General features: G+C 39.3%; 1 protein-coding gene across 6 annotated transcripts in view; it reads right to left on the reverse strand.

The window, feature by feature from the left end:
* Positions 1-18,704, reverse strand: part of myo6a (myosin VIa) — a 137,126-nt gene extending 118,422 nt beyond the window's left edge. For 3 of the 6 annotated variants that reach the window (XM_084029910.1, XM_084029909.1, XM_084029908.1), the window contains exon 1: positions 18,536-18,704. The gene's annotated coding sequence lies outside the window, so the exon portion shown is untranslated. The remainder of the gene's footprint in view (positions 1-18,535) is intronic. The other 3 variants (XM_084029913.1, XM_084029912.1, XM_084029911.1) reach the window with 1 other exon arrangement.
* Positions 18,705-19,141: the final 437 nt, after the last annotated feature.

Consider the following 19,141-nt stretch of genomic DNA (forward strand, 5'->3'; position numbering starts at 1 on the left):
AGCTGAGTTTTCTATGGGACCTTGAAATAATGAAGCCACAGTCCAGCCCTGTGCCGAGTGCAACACTGAGAGGCCATCAACTTCAATTAGGGATATTAAACCATAACCATGTCTTTTATTAGTCTGGTAGCTGGAGGATAACAGCGCAGGTGTTCATCACTTTCCAATTGGCACAGTTTGAGTGATCATCTCTTTTGTGTCGGTTACAACTAGCTGTGTGGATGTTATTGTGTAGAGGTCAGAGCCTTAAAGCGAACGCAAAGGGTCATAAGTTCAAGCTCAGCAACAGCAGCATGACTGATTATGTAATAACTAATGAATGAATTCTAAATAGTTCAGAGAGCCAGCTTTCTGTTGTTGTAGACCGATGGTTTGGAACAAACTCCCATCACATATAAGACAAGCAACTATTTTAATTTTTATTCATTTCCAACGACTGTTTTATTGTATAAAGTCACTTTCAATATTTATATTTATCAATTTATTATTTATCAATATAGTGTTTGATGGCTTTTGTATTTAAAAAAATGTTTTCAGCATTATTAATTTTACTACGAGCCTTCTTCCTATTTTTTATTGTTTATATGTTCTGTTCCATATCTGAGTTGTTGATTTATTTTTTATTTTTGTAACGCTGCATTTTAAGTTATGAAAGATGCTATATTAATAAAGCGTATTATTATTATCATGGTTAGTAGTAGTGGTAGTAGTACTACTACTAGTAGTAGTAATATACAAAAACCTTTGATCATTTGCCATGTAATTCCCAAAATGTATTACTAATAATGTCTGCAGCCGCTGAAAGTGTCTGATAAATAGTTTTCAACATTATCTGATCAATAAAATAATGTTACTTAATATTCATAAATCACTTCACTGTAAAGTTGATTCCATTTAGATACACACAGGTTGAAATTTACAGTCACATAACGAGGCTTTGTTGAGTTGATGAAGTTAAATCCAACCAAACAGTTCAGGCTGCACGCCGTCTTCTCCCAGCACACAGGAAGTGATGTTTCCCTGAGCTGTGGTTGAGCAACACCAATAAAACTGGGTTTGGATTAAAGAGCTTATAAATGTGGGATATTCCTGTAAATGATGTAAGGTTGAATGACGCTGGGAAATGAAGGTTCTATGACTTCCTCGTGGACAAACTTAATTTGTCAAGCTTATTTCATGAAAGTAGGACTAAACTCCAGGTAACATACCTGTCGGCTCTCCTTTCATGCATTTATAACACTTAATGCATGCCCTGACCTCGGATCTGTACATACTGCAGTTTATAAGCATTCACATAAAAGGCTGCGCTACTACATTTTCTTTTATGGCATCTCATATTTGTGGTTTTACAGCCTGTAACTTTACTGATGTGGGTCAGTTTAATGGCTCTCACCTAACTCCACTGTCCTCTACCCAGAAACAAGCAGCAGAATCCACAGATAGTTAGGAAATATGGTAGACATAGAGCATCTAAGAAGTGGACGTAGTCAGCGTGGCGTCACCCATTGTGGGAACTATTGTTTTGAAGCTTCCATATATACATATATTTTATTTCATATAACAAGCATTAAAGCTGTCATTATAATACATAAATAAAACGATACGATATTTTAAAGCATTTTAAACCTCATTATTTCAGTCAATCATGTAAAATCATGATTGCAATTAACATTAAACTAATTCTGTGCTGCAACATTGTTCCTGTGAACTCATCGACTTCTGCACCCGTCTACATAACGGTTATCCTGATATGACTCATATAAAAAAATTAATGAATTGATTAAAAGTTTTTGACACATCACCAGAGGCCCCATGCTAGGATATTATCATGATTTTAAACATTTTGCAATATCGTTATGCCGAGTATTCCAATAACATCGTATATATAACGTATATATTGTGATTTCTGATTCTTTTTTCGACTGATGGTCAACATCTGTTTTATGTAATGAGATCAAGTTCGGTTCATGTCACTTCAGTCATTTTTATTGCAGCTCAATGTGTTTGCCAGTCAAGCAGACAGACTGACCAACACTCTGTTATTATACTGTAATATAATAAAAGATTGATACTTAGTGTTGCGCTACAATATTGCGATGCAAAATATCACAAATCCTTAAAATAAAATATCCTATAAAATATTTAAAACAAAGCCACCCTTCCCACCATGACGACACACAGGGACAGGTGTAAAGTACAACAATCATGCTGCCACATCTACCTTCCACACCTCACTTTATCCTACCTATTCTAGCTATACATTACTGTATGTATTTTATTGTTATTTATTTTTTACTATGGTATTTATTGATGTGTGTACATCTGCATCTATGTGCATCTTTATGAGTCTTTTATCGCTGCTATCTATCTATCACAATACTTTGCTGCATCCTTTTTTTAATAAGAAATGGAAAAGGAGATATATAAAGGAAGAGAATATAGAGATGAGAAACTACCATGTTGTGTAGTTCTGCAAAAAAATATGTAAAATGTATGCATGTCACAGTTGTAAAAACCAAAACATAAAACTACATTTGCACACACTCCCTTGTAAATATGCAAATGTTCATGACTGATTCCTCAGAGACAAAGTGCAGACAAGGCAACGCCGCCTTCTATTCCAAACTTTTTTTTACTCTCTTTATTGCTTCTCTAAGCTGGTAAACTCTGACTTACTGGCGTTCATTTTCTCACATTAGACCTGCACTAAATTCACTGACACTTCTAAACTGTTAAATCTATGTAACCCAACATCATCGGATCCTTCTGGTCTGAAGCAGTTAATTCAACAACAGTCAGCTCATGACTCCGGCACTCCTCATCACATTAATGTGCTTTCATAGAAAGCATTTAACTCAAATGGTTCACTCTATTTGCAGCTGCTGCCCTAAATATTTAAAATCCTGCTTCACAGAGACATTATTTCCATTACCATCCTCAGCCATGTGAGAAATTAAAGATGCTGAGAAGAGAATATGTGCTGATGGTTCCCAACGCAGGGATCAGAGAGTTACTGGTCCAGCAGACACGGAAGATTTATGCTAAATGGGTTTTTACGGGAGGAACAGTGAGATAACTCGTTCATTTGAGAGAGGAAATGCAAATAAACTGCCGGAAGTTCTTCTTCCTTTAGTGAAAACAAGCCCAAGGAGGCCAACGTCCCACACCTTCAAATAAATGCTATAAATAACATCCTGCAAACAGTGAAGACATTTGTGTGATTCAGTATTTGGAAGCTTAATTAGACATTTTGAAATGTCTTGTTTTGTCCGAGAAACAGTTGATTTACAAATTATAAATTCATGCTCGAATGAAAACAGCAGATCCTCTCAAGTGAAAAGTTAAAACCAAGATTTGCTTGAGAAATTACTTCAATTGTCGCTATGGTCCAAACGAATACATTTGTTTATAAAATCTTACTTTCCTTTATAAGGACTTCCACTCGGGGACGTCTCGACTGATAATTCATCAACATTCACCCTTTTTTCAAAGCTAAAAAAAAAAAACATGTGGACATTGATTTTGGAGCTAACATTGGGTTATAAAAAGCTAACGTTGGGTTATAAAGAAATACACCACGGACTAGTCGACGAGTTGACGTAGGAACCACCAATTCAGCAGAGGGGTTTCCTACGTTACCTGAAGGCCACCGTAGTTCTCCCACACACTTAGGAAGGGAGGGGTGAGCTCGGCTGGTTGCAAACATAATCACTAAATCCTACACATAATTCTGCTTCAAGATTATTTTGGCAATCTGCCCTTTCCCAGGTCAAGAACTGACTTACTGAATTACTGATTGGACTCCCACGGTAAGAACACTGACCACACCAGCAACTTGACATGCCAGCAAACTGATCCCACCTTCAGCTTTGTGATCATTTTCTTTCTACAACAAAAAAAAACACACCCTTCATTCACAGCGTCTCCCACGACAAAGAGGTCGCATAATCACTATTGATGCTCATTTCGGCCTGTTGTTTGCTGAAACCTGAGCTGAATACTGGATCAAGGCAGAAAAGGTGTGCACTTTCATCACGTGTAAATGTACTGAAGCGTGGATGATGTAGTTTATTTGTGGTACGAAGCACAAAATGAGTTGGAAAATCCAGAAATAGAAGCTTAAAAAAGGTATTCTTTCACAGCCAGAAGAAAGTGCTCCCTATAGTGCTCACTGCAACATTCATTCATATGAGAGTGATATATCACACCCGGTGGAAGGTACTTTCATCGTGGCAGTCGCTGTATCTGAAGCAACGGTGCATAAAGAAAAGTTGTCAAAACTCAGCTTTCCAGTCAGCGGCTGCTTCGACGCACTGAAGCTGAAACAAGTGATGAATGTGAGCATCAGTTCACCTAAATCTTCCCACGATACCAAACAATGTGCGATTCATCCTCCGGGGCTGAGTCTGTTTGAACACCAGCACCGGCTCAGGGAGGATATTTTGGGATGCAGCCTTCTTTGCTCTGTGAAAACGTGCACTTTGTGGTATTTTGGTTGAAGTTCACTTCACACAGACGCGTTAAAGGCACATTAAGAAGAGCAGAGCTGCAGGAGACGGCATGACGGTCAGCTAGACAGGGAGACGAGCCAAAACCAGACACGGGTGCTTTACTCTAATTTGCTCTAATTCTCTGGTGTCACAGAGCTCTCCAAGAAATAACTCAGCAGGAGCTTTATTAGCATTTTAGACTTGCATGGTATGGATAATAACTATCAAACAGGAGGATTAAAGACTTGTACAACAGCATTACAGTTTGACACAATCACTTCATGTTATATGTTATTTCGCTTTGTCAACAAATGCACACATCTGTTCTGATAACATCCTGTGGTACTTCGCTTTCTTTCACTTGAGGGAGTTTGTCAGTCTCGGTTCACTGTCCTGCAGTAACCAGACGCCCTCTGACCAGTAACTAACCGGTTCATGTTTAAGAAAAATAAACTGCAAGATAACGTGACATACAAGAGCTGCTTTCCTTTAACTCGGCGCTCCATTGACTCAATAAGCTTTGACACCGCATTTTAAACACTATATCATCCAGTTGGAATGTTTTGTGTAATAAATGTGTTATTTTATTTTGGCTTTGCTGAAGATTATTGCTGCATTCTGATCAGGTTACAGATGCTGCCTAGATAGTAAATAGTAGGTTCTAAATAGTTTGATCAGTGGTCTCTTCGATGCCGAATTACATTTTTAATACTTGTTTACCTACATTCAAGCCTGCTCTTCATTAGTTAAAAACAACAGAGGCCCAAATATCCTGAGATATTCTGACTATTAGTTAATAATGCAACATGTCAAAAGATCGCATTACAAGTAAAACATCCTGAAAATTATAAACCAAAACTAACCTCTGATACACATTTTTAACATTGTTTGGGGGACTTTTTTTGTTTGGGACAAAGAAAAACCCGCTATAACAGCTCCACCGCTGCTCAAATCCCAGACGGAGTCGTATTCTCAGACTTAACAAGCCTCCAAAGCCACAGAGGACAAACTAAGCTTTGATATGTAAAAATAAGTGGCGTGTCCCTTTAAAGATTGATGCAATACAACAACATTATTCTTTTCTTTTATTTATTTAACCTTTATTTAACCAGGAAAAGACTCATTGAGATTAGAAATCTCTTTTACAAGATTCTAAAGTTCCCTCTACTATTTGTTCCACAAGCCGGAAATATCTGAACTTTGCAAACCAGCTGGTAATCCAGGAGAAAAAGTGAAATAATCACCAAGCAAACAGCCCAAAGAAACACAGCTCCATCACTTTAGAGCAGCTTTAAAGCGTGTCGGGGCGGACTGTCCCTTTAAAAGCTGAGGACGTGATGGAGACGAGAACGTGAAAACAGACCACGTTCAGTTCAGACGCTGCAGCAGCTGTTACTTTGTGTGTTTGAGAGGACGACACATTTCACTGCAGCAGAGGAAGTTGATGGAGCTGTGTGTGTGTGTGTGTGTGTGTGTGTGTGTGTGTGTGTGTGTGTGTGTGTGTGTGTGTGTGTGTGTGTGTGCGTGTGCGTGTGTGTATGTGTGTGTGTGTGTGTGTGTGTGTGTGTGTGCGTGTGCGTGTGCGTGTGTGCGTGTGTGCGTGTGTGTGTGTGTCGTCCCACTCTCTCTGCTGACAAACAAACAGCTGATTGTTGGATGTCGTCGTCGCTCACTGAGAGCCGTTCGGTCAGTCGGTGTCACGTGGTGAACAGAGAGCCTGTGATGTGTTCAGGGACACCAACCCTGAGGGCAGATTGGTAATAACAAAGCAACAGTCCACAGAGACACAAGTCTGAAAGGCCGTCCTCACATTAACCAGTTACACTTTAGTTTTGGGTCCTTTTGTTTCTTCACTGGAGAAAATTAAAACAGATTTCCTGGTTGCAGATTCTCAAATGTCTTTTCTTTTTCTTCTTTTAGAATAAACTGAAGATTTTTGGGGTTTTTTCACACAAAACAGAACATTTTTTAACATTTTCTGTGTGTCAAGACAATAATCTGCAGATTAATCAATAAGAATAACTTCTCAAAATGTATCTTTGTAAAAAAGAAACTGCGTTTTATTAATGCTACGGGCACAATGTTTTATTTCCAACATCTAAATCATCTGTCTTATATTATTGATGAATATTATATTCCGTTAGATTCCTGGTCCAACCTTGCACTATGTAACTTAATTTGCTGTATAAATAAGGTGTCTTTATTATTATTATTATTATAATAATTATTATTATTATTATTATTATTATTATTATTATTATTATTATTATTATTATTATTATTATTATTATTATATCAGGAAAATAAGGATGATAATGATAAACACAACGTCGTGTTGTCAACTTTTGAGATGCATGTATGAATATTTATCAAATTTACTACAAAGAATACAAATTGAAGAAATACTCAAAGAAAAAACACCAGGATATGCCGATGAACCGGGATCAGTCCATGATACCAGACCCTGAACTCCTCACCAGTCACACATCACTGAGTGGGTCAGAAGTCCTGACACTCTATCAGATATAATTAACATGCTTGGTTTTATCATTTATTCTTTAATTGTCTCATTGCTTCCTCTGACGGGCTGCTGGTGAACTTTGGTTGTCGTTAAACACGATAATGATTCTAGTTTCTGTTAACGAGTCTCGTGCTCCCTCCTCCCTCTCCCACACGACCACATCGTGACATTCCAGGAGACGTGGGTGTCGAGACGACTCCAGGCAAATACAGACAAGTTACATGTTAAATCATCTTCTCATAAAGCAGCTACCATTCATCTGAAGCTCAGAGCTGCTGTGAAACATTATTAAGGGACCAGCTGGAGACAACAAGAGCTGTGATTGGTCAGTTTGAGCTGAAGTAAAGTTCTGTCTGCAGCTTCTTCTTTCTGTCTTATTTCTACCGTAAACAAACAGAAGTCTGGTCTGTGATCGAACAAACACTGATGACGTTTTCTTTCTTTTTCCCCTGGAGTTTGTGGCTTCTTTAAAGAACTCTGTTATGTCGGGACGATTGTCATAGATGTTACCCAGCATTCTTTGCTGCCTGCAGCCCCACCCACAGCAAAGACTCGCCACAACAAGGTGTGTTCAAAGACCAGAAGATTAGCAGGTGACTCCTTTCAAAGAAGCAGATATTAATCGGACCCACCCAACACACACACATACTTGAAGCACACACACACACAAACAAACAAACACACACACACACACACACACACATACTTGAAGCACACACACACACAAACAAACAAACACACACACACACACACACACACACACACATACTTGAAGCACACAAACACACACACACACACACACAAACAAACACACACACACACACACACACACACACACACACACACACACACACACACACACACACACACATAGAAACACACACACACAGAAACAAACACTCACAATATGCTCGAGGTTATTAAAACTATTCAAACATACACATTTTTGCACCATGACAAATATACATATGCAAAAGTCTTCAGCCCCCTTGGTGTAGTCACTCAAATATGCTAAAAAATATTTAAATGGAACAAAAACATATTTGAATTAATTTACATTTTAAGAATAAAATATGTGTATTGCATATTGGGGCATTTTAGTGGAATAAAATAGTAATATAAATACTAAATTAGCTAATCTCGCTCTCTTTTCTTTCTGACGTGATGATGACTATATTTCAGCCTCTGTTTTCCACATTTTTTACGTCTTTGCCAAAATATGTTTTATTCCTATTCTTCCCTGGTTAAATAAAGGTAAAATAAATAAATAAACGAGTTTGTTTAAAAAAGGAATATCAACCTTTCTGTGTCACCCTGAGAGATCACAGGTCTGAAGCACACATCATCGCTCGTCTCATTTTTGATGATTAGTGGAATTTGCTTTAGTGCTGATGTTCAAACCCTCACGGTAAAACAGTTTAAAGATTGACGAGAGTCATCCGCCTCCAGGCGAAGTCTAACACAATAAAAAGTTGTACATTACACAAAGAGTCTTAAATCCTCTTCTGCAGCGTATTAGGATTCTGACTGGTGAGGAGGGTAAACTGTCAGATAATCCCTAACGGTCTTCAGGCAGATGGGTCAAAGGTCACAGATTAAATCGGAGAAACGACTTCCATTACTGCTGATGAAACCTCCGCTGATCAGCAGGAGATGACTGAGGCTTTACTGGGTGTTTCCCAGGTGTAACTGGTAGCTTTCCAGTATGAGGACTCCTTCCTACAGCAGGCTGAGGTCAAAACTGGTTCTTTCCTTTCTCGTTAAAAAGATTCATACAACGTAAAAGTCCTCCATTCAAAACTGTCACACACGTAAAACAGAAGCAATGTCAAAAGAACTCATGATTCAAAATGCATATATTATTATTATTAGTATTATTTATTTATGATTCACATATAATGAGCATTTTAATGCTTAATGGGGTTGAGTTGAAACAGGGTTTTTTTTCAAGAAGTTTAAATTACAAAACATACTTCAGGACAAAGCAGTTTTATTTCCTCTACTATCCAAAAGTATCTAATTTTAGTAGCATCTTAAAGGCAGGCTGAAATGGATCACATACCTTTATTTGTATTAATATAACAAAATCCAATATTTTTAAAACAAAATATGATGCGTGCTTATAACTGCAAGTACAAACCATTTGACCAATAATATCATGCCATCCATCTATCAATCTGCAGCTTTTAGCAGCACGGAGCTGGAGAAGGCGGTGAACTAATCTTTTCAACCATCAAATCAAATTCCTCCCACGTCATGTTGTCTGCCGATCCTGTTTTACTTGGAAATACATCTCAGTACGGAGGACAGACACTCTGGGAGTGACGTTTCAGCTCAACTTTAAACAGTGCATGAGGGCGCAATGAAGAATATATCAGAGTTGAAAGAAAATAGAATAAGATTCATCAGGTTTTACAGACTCAGACAATATTAGAGCGTCATTCATTTGACAACTCCACAACATACGTGACCCACTTGGTCCACAATTTCGTAAACACATTTTTCCAAAAACAAAGAGATGAAGTAATATTTTCCATAACATAAATTACATGTATCTATCCAATACCTGAAAGCCACAATACTCCATTAACAAAAACGTTTATTTTACGGCTTTTTGCTGAGTAGCTGAAAAACCGTCGATGCAGATGGAGTCGACCTTTAACCAAACCGGATCGGTCACATGGGTTGTGTAGGGCTAAAACTATTTTGTCTTTTAGGTTTGAGGTTATGTTCATAATAAAGAGTCAAAAACAGTCTGACTTCCTGTTTCATAAAAGAGTATCTAATCATGGAGGTCTCTGCAGTTTCCTTTCTCTTCCTTTCTGGATTTGACAGGTAAATTACTGAGCTTTATTTCCCGACTGCACAGACAGCAGAAATCTTCTCTGGCCCTCCTGTTTTCTGGTGGTCTTGGTAATCTGTCCCCTATTCGGTCACACTTCCTTGCAGCAGACGATCAAACAGACCTGACAGACAGCGACATTAAGCAGAGAGGAAGCGTCCTCTGGGACACTGAAATGCCGGTCAGACACAGCGAGGTTCAAAAGACCCAGCGCTGCATCCACTTATTCAGCCAACGGCATCTTTAGGAAGAATTCACACATGTGTGTTTGTTTTGTTTGTTTGCAGCAAAGAAAGATAACCTGAAAGCTGGTTCCTCCTGAACATGTCAGTGTGGAAGACGTGCAGTTGTGTAAGAAACCTCACAGCAACGGAGTGTGGAGGTCCAGTTGGATAAAGTCTAAATATAACAGGCAGGAAACTAGGGGGAGACATCTGAGGGAAACGGCTCTGTCATGTGACGTTGCTAATATTAGAATATGTTCTCAGGAAAGGTGGATTCAAAGTGAGGAGACAAATCCACCATATTCACTCAAACCTCCCTGCTGTGAAACACCATCAGCTTTTCTCGTCCACTGTTGCCAAGAGACCCCACATACGGCAGAAAAGAGGCCGTTCATCAGCAAACAACTAGTCATGAAATTCAGATCTACTGATTTGTGGACACGACTTGTTCATTGTTTACATACTGAGAAGACACACAAAAATTACAATTCCTCTCACAAAACCAATAGATCAATCACAGTTTCAGGCTTCATTAATGTTCTATATTGTCCAAATATATTCCAGTCAATATGACATAAAACATCGGAATATTTGAAAACAGCATTTTCTACCATTTTTACTTTGATTAATCGATTATCACGACAGCTGGTGATCATTTTTTGTCGATTGACTAATCTTTGCAGCTTTAATCAAAACAAGGATTAAACGTTTGTATCAAATGCTTTCTTGGATTTTTACATTTGTTTTCATCAAATATTCCCTGGTCTAAGTAAAGAGGCTTTCTGACTGCCACAGCATGCCATATGATTTTATTCCCCAACCTAGTTTTGATTTGGTTTCAGTCCCCAAACTGGTATTCCCACTAATATTAAGACCTTTCAAGTCTTACTGCTGACATGAGTTGAATGCAGCCTAATTGACCTACTTTCCACTTTACTCTCGAGCTGAACAATGACTCAATTATTTGATTAGTCATCGTTTAAGTCATTTTTAAGCCAGAATGCCAAACATTTAACAGTTCCAACTTCTCCAATGTGAGGATTTCCTGCCTCTCTTATCACATATCCAGCAACTTGTGAGACGACGGCGCGTGAAAAGAACACTTCGCACATTTCAAAGTTAAATCAATGTGGTGCAGTTTGAGAGCAAAATTAAGAACTTCTTGTTCTAGCAGTGGTTGAATGTAAGTACCTTCAGGCAATTACATATTGTACGCCACTTTTAAGGTATTTGTATTTTACTTCCTTTATTTCTCATATTTCCAGGGAAATATTGTACTTTTAACGTCATTACATGAATTTGACAATATTAGTTTCTAGTTTAGAGATTCAGATTCTTACTACAAAATATAAATCAAGGAATAATCTATGATGTATTATTAAGTACTCAATGCTTTCACTTTACAATCCAGCACACCAGTGGAGAAGTGTGAAATATTTTCAGTTCATTGCAGGAAAGCTGTTGTGGGAGAAAGTAGACTTTGGTGGGCCGCCGTCGTAAAGGTACTTGATGGAAAACACTGATCATATTACAGTCTAAACAGGTTTCATGTCTAATGTATACACAAACACACACGGTATTTTATCCTATATTCATATTTTATATCTAGTTGTTGCACTTTGGTATATCTATAGTATATTCTAGAATGTCCTTTATATTGTGTATTTATAGACATATTTATTTTCTATGTGCAGATTCACTGTGTATTTACTGGTCATTGGATAACCGGCTGCTGTAACGCAATTTCCCAATTTGAGATTGGGGTACTTTTATTCCTCCTGCTATGTTTGGGGTATGGAGTGCTGCTTGGTGGTCCAGAGTGTAATGGTTTCTTATTTATCCCCCTTCCACCAGCTTTCATGAAAACCAGGCAGGCTGTTTTCCTGTAATCCGCTGACAAACAGAAAACCAAACAGAAAAAACGTCCTTGGCGGAGGTAATAAGCACATATTAACATTTAATCTTCAGAATGATAAGTAAAATGCTCAGTTATGAAAACAGTCCACAGTTGCGGTGTGTACTCCGAAGGATCCAAAACTCTCTTAACCAGCAGCAATAAGTACAGAAGTTCAGAGCTGTAAAACCCTGGCAACCGCTAAAAACAAGTATTCCTGAGTCATTTCAACATTTAAGAGAGCGAGAGCCGGATTAACTCGGGTCAAAGTCCTCCTGGAGCAAAGCCACGGACACTAACGAGCTATGTGACCAACAAGGAAACAGGGCAAGGACACAGCATCTCAGATCATATATATTTAAAAGTATATACACATGTTTAATCTCGCTAAACTAAGAGCTGCAGGCAAAGGAGGGACTGCTTCGGTTTTTCACACTCATTATCCTCTTTTTAATCTAAAGCATATTCAGACGAGTCCAAACACACAAGAACAAGCCAGGCCTCCTAAAATATTACCCAGAATTCAACGTGTGTGAGCAGAGCAACGTTTGTAGAGGCCTCGCTCCGTACCAGGAGGCCTTGGGTTGCAAAGGTCACCAACAACACGTGATCTGCCCTCCCTCTTTCCCTCTGTTGCTACAGTAACAGCCCTCCGTCGCCATAATGATGGGTTGGGTCCATTTGCATGTGGACATGAAGTGACAGAGTCACACTGAGGGAAAGAGTGTGAGAAAACACCGGTGTAAACCTGGTGATTCAGGCACAGAGATGACGAAATATCTGAAAACACAGCACGTCTCCAAACCTGAAGGTTAAAAATAACGACCCCTCCTGGCTCTCAAAAGCATGTTTGGAGTATTAATCAGACATTTTAGATTAGTAAGGAAATATTCATTACTTTCATTGGTAATTGTTCATTCTTGGGAACTGTAATGCTGAAGCTTAATACTCAGTGTTAGGCATGGGACACGATTAACCTGCCAAAATGATTACAATCAACAATATTATCCAGATAATCACCAAAATAGGCTTCAAACAATTCAAATGTTTTAAAATTATATTGCATCAAAGACGAGACATCTTTTTGAGTGAACATACTTTTTAGTGAAAAACAATCAAACTATCTTAAATAAGATGATCATAAAGAATTGAATTGAATACAGCAGGTTGTCATCATAGATACAGCTATTGGAGTCGTGTCGGTCCAGAGAGGTGCATCCCTAGCTGACGTATTTCTTTAAGGTGGTTCATTCTAAAGCTGACGCCAACCTAAAGTTCCTGCATGGATTTCCTTCACCTCTGTGAGCGTAGCCACGACCTGCGTTGAGTCCAGAACTGTCTGAAGGTTCGTTATCCTAACAATTGATTATCTATTACTATTACTAGTATTATTGATTCAACTGTGGAGGCCAACTGGGTTTAACATAACTGCCACATCGGTTTTATCACAAACTTAACTTCTCATTAAGCCTCCATTATCTTTCCAAAGACCAACAACAGTCTCTTTATTGTGTGACAAAATGTGAGCTGAGTTTTTCACTTATGTATTTAAAAGTGACTTGAAAAAGATTGCTTGCTTTTCATAGTAAAATAAGGGAATCCTATCTCTGATGTGACAATGAAAATATTTGTTTCTTAACAATATGCAAGGTGAAGTGCTTCCAGTATGTTTTGGTGCCATTTATCGGGATAATATTGTGAATCGCTATTATTCTGGCCCGGGATAATCATGACATGACATTTTCATATCGTCCCAGTTTTCCTTAACGATGTGAGAGTCCCGGGACGAGGATGTCATAAGTTGTATAAATTGTAACGCCCTCTGAGACAAATGTGATATTGATCTATGAAATAAAACAATAAACTGCCATATTGTTTGTGCATCCTCTGACATTAGCTGGAGGCTCGCACCACAGTGCCAGATAAAAACAAATGTTAATGCTAAGTGATCTACAGATCAGTGATCTACTTTCTCCCCAGCAGGAGAGTTCATACATATCCTGTTTCTGATGGAGGTATATTAATGGAGGCGGTTAAGGGGGGGCGGTTGGGACCTCCCCACCCATCAGCCTTTGTAATTAGGGGAATGTGAGCTGAATTAGTCATGCCACACCGCGCAGACCGCAGTCCGTCCCCGACGGTGATGAAGAGTGTCGACTTACACTCCGTCTGCCTCTCCGGCGTTCTCCGATTCGCTCTGAGGGAGCTGAACCCTGCTGGAAGGAGTTGGATTTGTTGTAGTAGTTTGGCCAGATTACAAGACGACCAGGACTTGTAAACACAAGTCACGTGGACTCGACCAGTAGATCCGTTATCGAATGCAGTTTCTCTAACTTTAATGATCCCTTGTTTATCATTTTACGCCAATCAAGAAGTCGAGAAATGTGTTTATCTTTACTCCTTAACTCTCTGTCTGCTGTGTAACATTCAGTTTTACAAGCCTGAAGAACCGCTGGCTATCACATGTCAACATCTGTCTCTTTCTACCCATAAAGCCTTGCATTTTAGGAGTTGTTTCCTGTAGATGGGTCGCATTACCTTCTCTCTCCACATGAAAAAATCTAAGTATATTCCTCCTGGTAAAGACATCTTTAAACGGCATTTAAGTTGGAAATCAAGTAGTTGTTGGACAGAATGGTCTATAACTTCTATAACGTGTTAACAATAGTTGGTTATTCTTTGTAAACTGTAAACTGGCAAAGGGAGTTTGATTAAACCATGTTCAAGAGTGTGAATGCACCTCGAATACTGATGTTTGTCAGGAAAAGGAGGAGCAGATATTCAACCTACATGTAGCGCCTGCTAATTCCTGAAAGCAGATCACATTTAAGAGATTACTTTAGATATAAATAGCCAATAAATCTATAGCATGTTTAAATCAACCCTGATGGTGCCTTACACATGAATGATCCCACTCTCTACCAGACAGTGAGGCAAACAGCTTATTAATTAAACACTGCTATCAGGTATTGCTATCAGTACAGGGACTTAAAAAGATGGATCGTGAATACCTAACTTCACTTGACACCAACTGGTGTCTTTAAAAGTCTCAGTAATAAAAATCAATCCCTCAGCTGCAGCTCATCCAGAGTCCTGACTGACCAGGAAAACGACCATATCCCACCGGTCCATTTATCACTGGCTTCCCGTGTGTAGAGGATGGATTTGAAATCCTGTCACTGAATATTCTCGGGTCTAAATACAACCAGAGTTACTTGTTCGGTACAAAGCATCCCGACCCCTCAGGTCATCTGGGGCAGGTTTACTCAGGGTTCAGGTTTACTCGGGTTTCCCAGCATCAGAACCAAGCCGGGTGAAGCAGCATTCAGTGTCTATGCTCCCCACCTGTGGAACAAACTGCCTGAACACCTGAGGCCAGCTCATGTAAATCAGGGCTGGAAACAATATGGTTTACTGCAGCTTTCTTAAGAATGTATATATTTCTCCAGCTTGTTTGATTGTTCTAAAATCATACTTTTACTGTTTTTACTTTATAATAATTTGAAATGTTAATGCCTTTGCTATTAATGTATTACTTTGCCTGAATCACTTTTAATTGCCTTGTGTATGAATCTTGTTATACAAATAAACATGCCTAACTAAAATCTAAAATCATCTATATGAGTATCAGTACGATGAATGTCTAGATATCTGTGCAGTTGTGTTTTATTATTGCATTTTCTATTGTACAGGCGCTGTATTTACTGTCATATACCTACAGTATATGTATACACACAGTGTGCACTTCATTTCACAGCTGCTCATTGCTCCTCATGCTTAGGATGGTTGAATGCAGAATCACATTTCATGTTTGTGCCTGTATGTATATGACGACGATTATGATTTATGTAAATTCCATTTTGAAAAAATCTTCTACATCCAGGATACACTTCCAGGATATTCCAGGAATTCCTTGACTCGTTTTCCCTCTCCGACCTCCAGCTGCTTCCTCCTCAGTTACTATCAGGGGAGAATACAACACACGACAACAGGGCTCCACAAGTGGTTGCCACTGATGGCTTCCAAATGCCAGGACTTGGTTGCCAATTCAAACAAAATGGTACGCAGTGGCTCCCAATTTTTGCATTATTTAAACTAAATTTAATTTTTAATATTTGTTGAGTGATATTTAAAAACCAAAACCAGACAATGCTGCATGTGACCATCGTTTTAAGAGTTATAAAACTGTTTGAAACGTGTGGTTAATGAACAAAACAAAAGGAAAAAAAGGGAAAAAAGGAAAAAAATTTCATGATTTAGCATAAAGTAAGTACTTTGGTAAGTACAAAAAACGTGTCACAAATATCACTGAACCAACAACACCAACAAACACCAACATCTGCTTGAAAGTCCTGACTATGAAATTAAAACAAAAACGCAGCAAGAAGTACTTCTGTTTAGGCAACAAAGGTTCTTGGTTCACACAAGACACAAACAGCAGTCTCCTGGGTGAAAGTCCTGTGTTTTGCCTACCCACTTGGACTTCGCAGACTTGTTTGAAACTAAAAGCAAACGTAATCCACGACTAAATACACAGAGGTTTTAAGGCGTTCTTTTTAAAACCCATTTTTACAGCTGTAAATCAGAAAATAAAGCGACTAAAAATGTCAATCATATTTTCAGTTTGAGCGACCCAGAGCTGATGCCCTCTGCCCTTTTAAAGTTAGTGTTGAGCCCTGAGACAACAGAGACAAAACATACACCTAACAGAGTTTATGAGTAGCTGCTCTGCACGGTAGCGGTCTAACTTTCTGAATCCTCGCCTCTTTCATGTATATCTTAACCGGATGAGGATGCACATAAACAGCTTATCCTGAATAAGACACTTGTCGTTACCCAGGATGCCAAGCGCCTTTCAGAGAACACATCCTTGAGCCAAAAAGCAAGCACACTCAGAGTTCTTGCCAATTACTTTTACACCCAATTCAAATCCTCGAGGCTGTAATGTGCACATCACTGTGATAACATGCAACTAACCCAATAAGCATGCAGTCATTCAGGATCATTTCCTGAAGAGGACTTTGATCCCTGATGTTACTGAACCACCCTGAACTCGGGAAGGATGGCCTGGATACAATAAGTACTATTGTGTGTGGCATAATGTAACTATAAGTCAATACACGGCCATAAAAGGAGGATGTGGTGAAGAGGGAGCAAAAGTCAAAGTCCCTTCAGAAGTCAGGAGTTTGCTGTAGCAGAGGCCTCCACCCAAAGACATACATGCTGGACAAGCAAAGCCGTAGCATGCACATGTGTATGTGTGTTAAAGATAATGAAGCATGCTGGTAGAGCCACAAAGAAACATTAGTGACAATAAAAAGACAGAATTATGCGTTTTTTCAGTAAGTCACACAGGTTTCGATCGGCTTTGTGGGAATAAAATGACCATACAAGTGATTTCAAAGCAGTTTGTGCACTAGAAACAAGCTCAGGGGAAACACAATAAGCACAAAGAGCTCTTATGTAATCATGCAACCGAGAACATAAAAACAGAGCACTGGCTGGGCTTGTTCCCTGCATCCAGACTACTGAGGATGCCTCATTATCCTTTATCATCTCTCAGGCAATAATATCTCGATGGCCAAACCCACCTCCCGCAGCTTTTTTTCTTATGCAAAGCATGTCCATTGATTCTTCTTCCCAGGCTCAGCAGCAGCAGTGTGTCTGTGTGCAGGCCGCAGCCATGCTTATACTGTGAGATCTGACATATTGGAGCTGTACAACAACACAGCCTCCCGTGTCATGAACGCACCAGTGAATCCTCCTCCCAGCTGCCAAGCGCTGTCGCTTTTAAACTCACTCTAATGTAATGAGGCTGGTGCTAAACGCTCGTTATGCTCGTATGTGTCCCGCTGTGGCTGTCCAGACGACGAGCCGAACCCCGTTCAAAAGACGGGAGAATTTACAATCCCGTTGTTCACCAGACCCAAACATACGCCAAGCACAGTGAATCATCACTTTTTCCGATTTGGGAGGAAATTATCTTAAATTCGGCATGAATATAATCCACAAAGCGCCAGTAATTGTCAAATAATCCAACTTTCAAACATTGTTTGCTGATATGTTCTTTCGAGAGAATACACCCTTTGGTGGCAATGGCAGCGCCGTCGAGTGTACTGAAAAAGTTGAAGCCCAACTGCAATAAAAGAAGGCACGGTGGATTCGTTTAGGCCGAATGTAAGAATATCCCCTACTTCTTCAAAATATGCATTGGCTGATGTATTCTTATATGAATGCATCTGTTAATAATCAAATGTGTTTTAAATTGACATATGTTTGCAGGGAGTCTGGCGCAGAGTCCTCGACAAAGCTAGACAAATGTCTGTTGTTAAAAACACAGCATTTTCCACCGCAAAATGCAGGAATTGTATACGTTTTAATCATAGCGTCTGTTTTAGATATTAACTACATCCCACTCAAGTTCGTGTCAGGGCTCTCAGCTGTGTGCTCACGGTTTTCCTCCCTGGAAAGCTACAAAGTGTGTTGACAGCCTGCTAGCTAACATCACCGTCTGAATTCTCCCCCACACACCGGTGCGTGCAGACGGCTGTCGGTGTAGCCTACCTCGTTTGTGCGTGAAGTCCCGGGTCTCGTTTGAAGGGAATTGTGTTTTTAAAATCCCAGACAGGAAGAAAGGAAGGAAGTGCACGTCCCGAACGCAGCCGCGCCGGGTGTCTCCAGATGATAGGTGTCCGCTCCGGCAGCCTGGGCCACACTCTCCCCGCCCTGCAGCCTCCGACTCCCGCAGCAATCCTGGGAAACCGGCCCCGTGACGTCACGAGCCGGATAAATAGTCTTGTAAATAGTCTCCCACCAGGGGGCGCTGCCCGGATCTTCATTATTATTTTTGATTTAAAGATATTTAACTTTTTATTTAACAGCGGTTCAACAGTGGTATCACTAAGTACTTGACAGTGGTGGACAATTTAATTTAATTTAAAATATGTGACATACGATGTAAAACGTAACCCATATTTCTACATTATTCTTTAAAAATGTCAAATAAATGTAGTCCAGTGGAAAGTACAATATTTGCCTCCAAAATGTTGTGTAGTATAAAGTAATATACAATCAAAATACTCAAGTTAACTGCATTTGAGTAAATGTACTTTCATACTGTACTGCATTTATTGAAGATCTTTTTAGTCAACAATTCAACAATGAAGGAAT

This window comes from Eutrigla gurnardus (assembly GCF_963514095.1).
Source record: "Eutrigla gurnardus genome assembly, chromosome: 16".
NCBI lineage: Eukaryota > Metazoa > Chordata > Actinopteri > Perciformes > Triglidae > Eutrigla > Eutrigla gurnardus.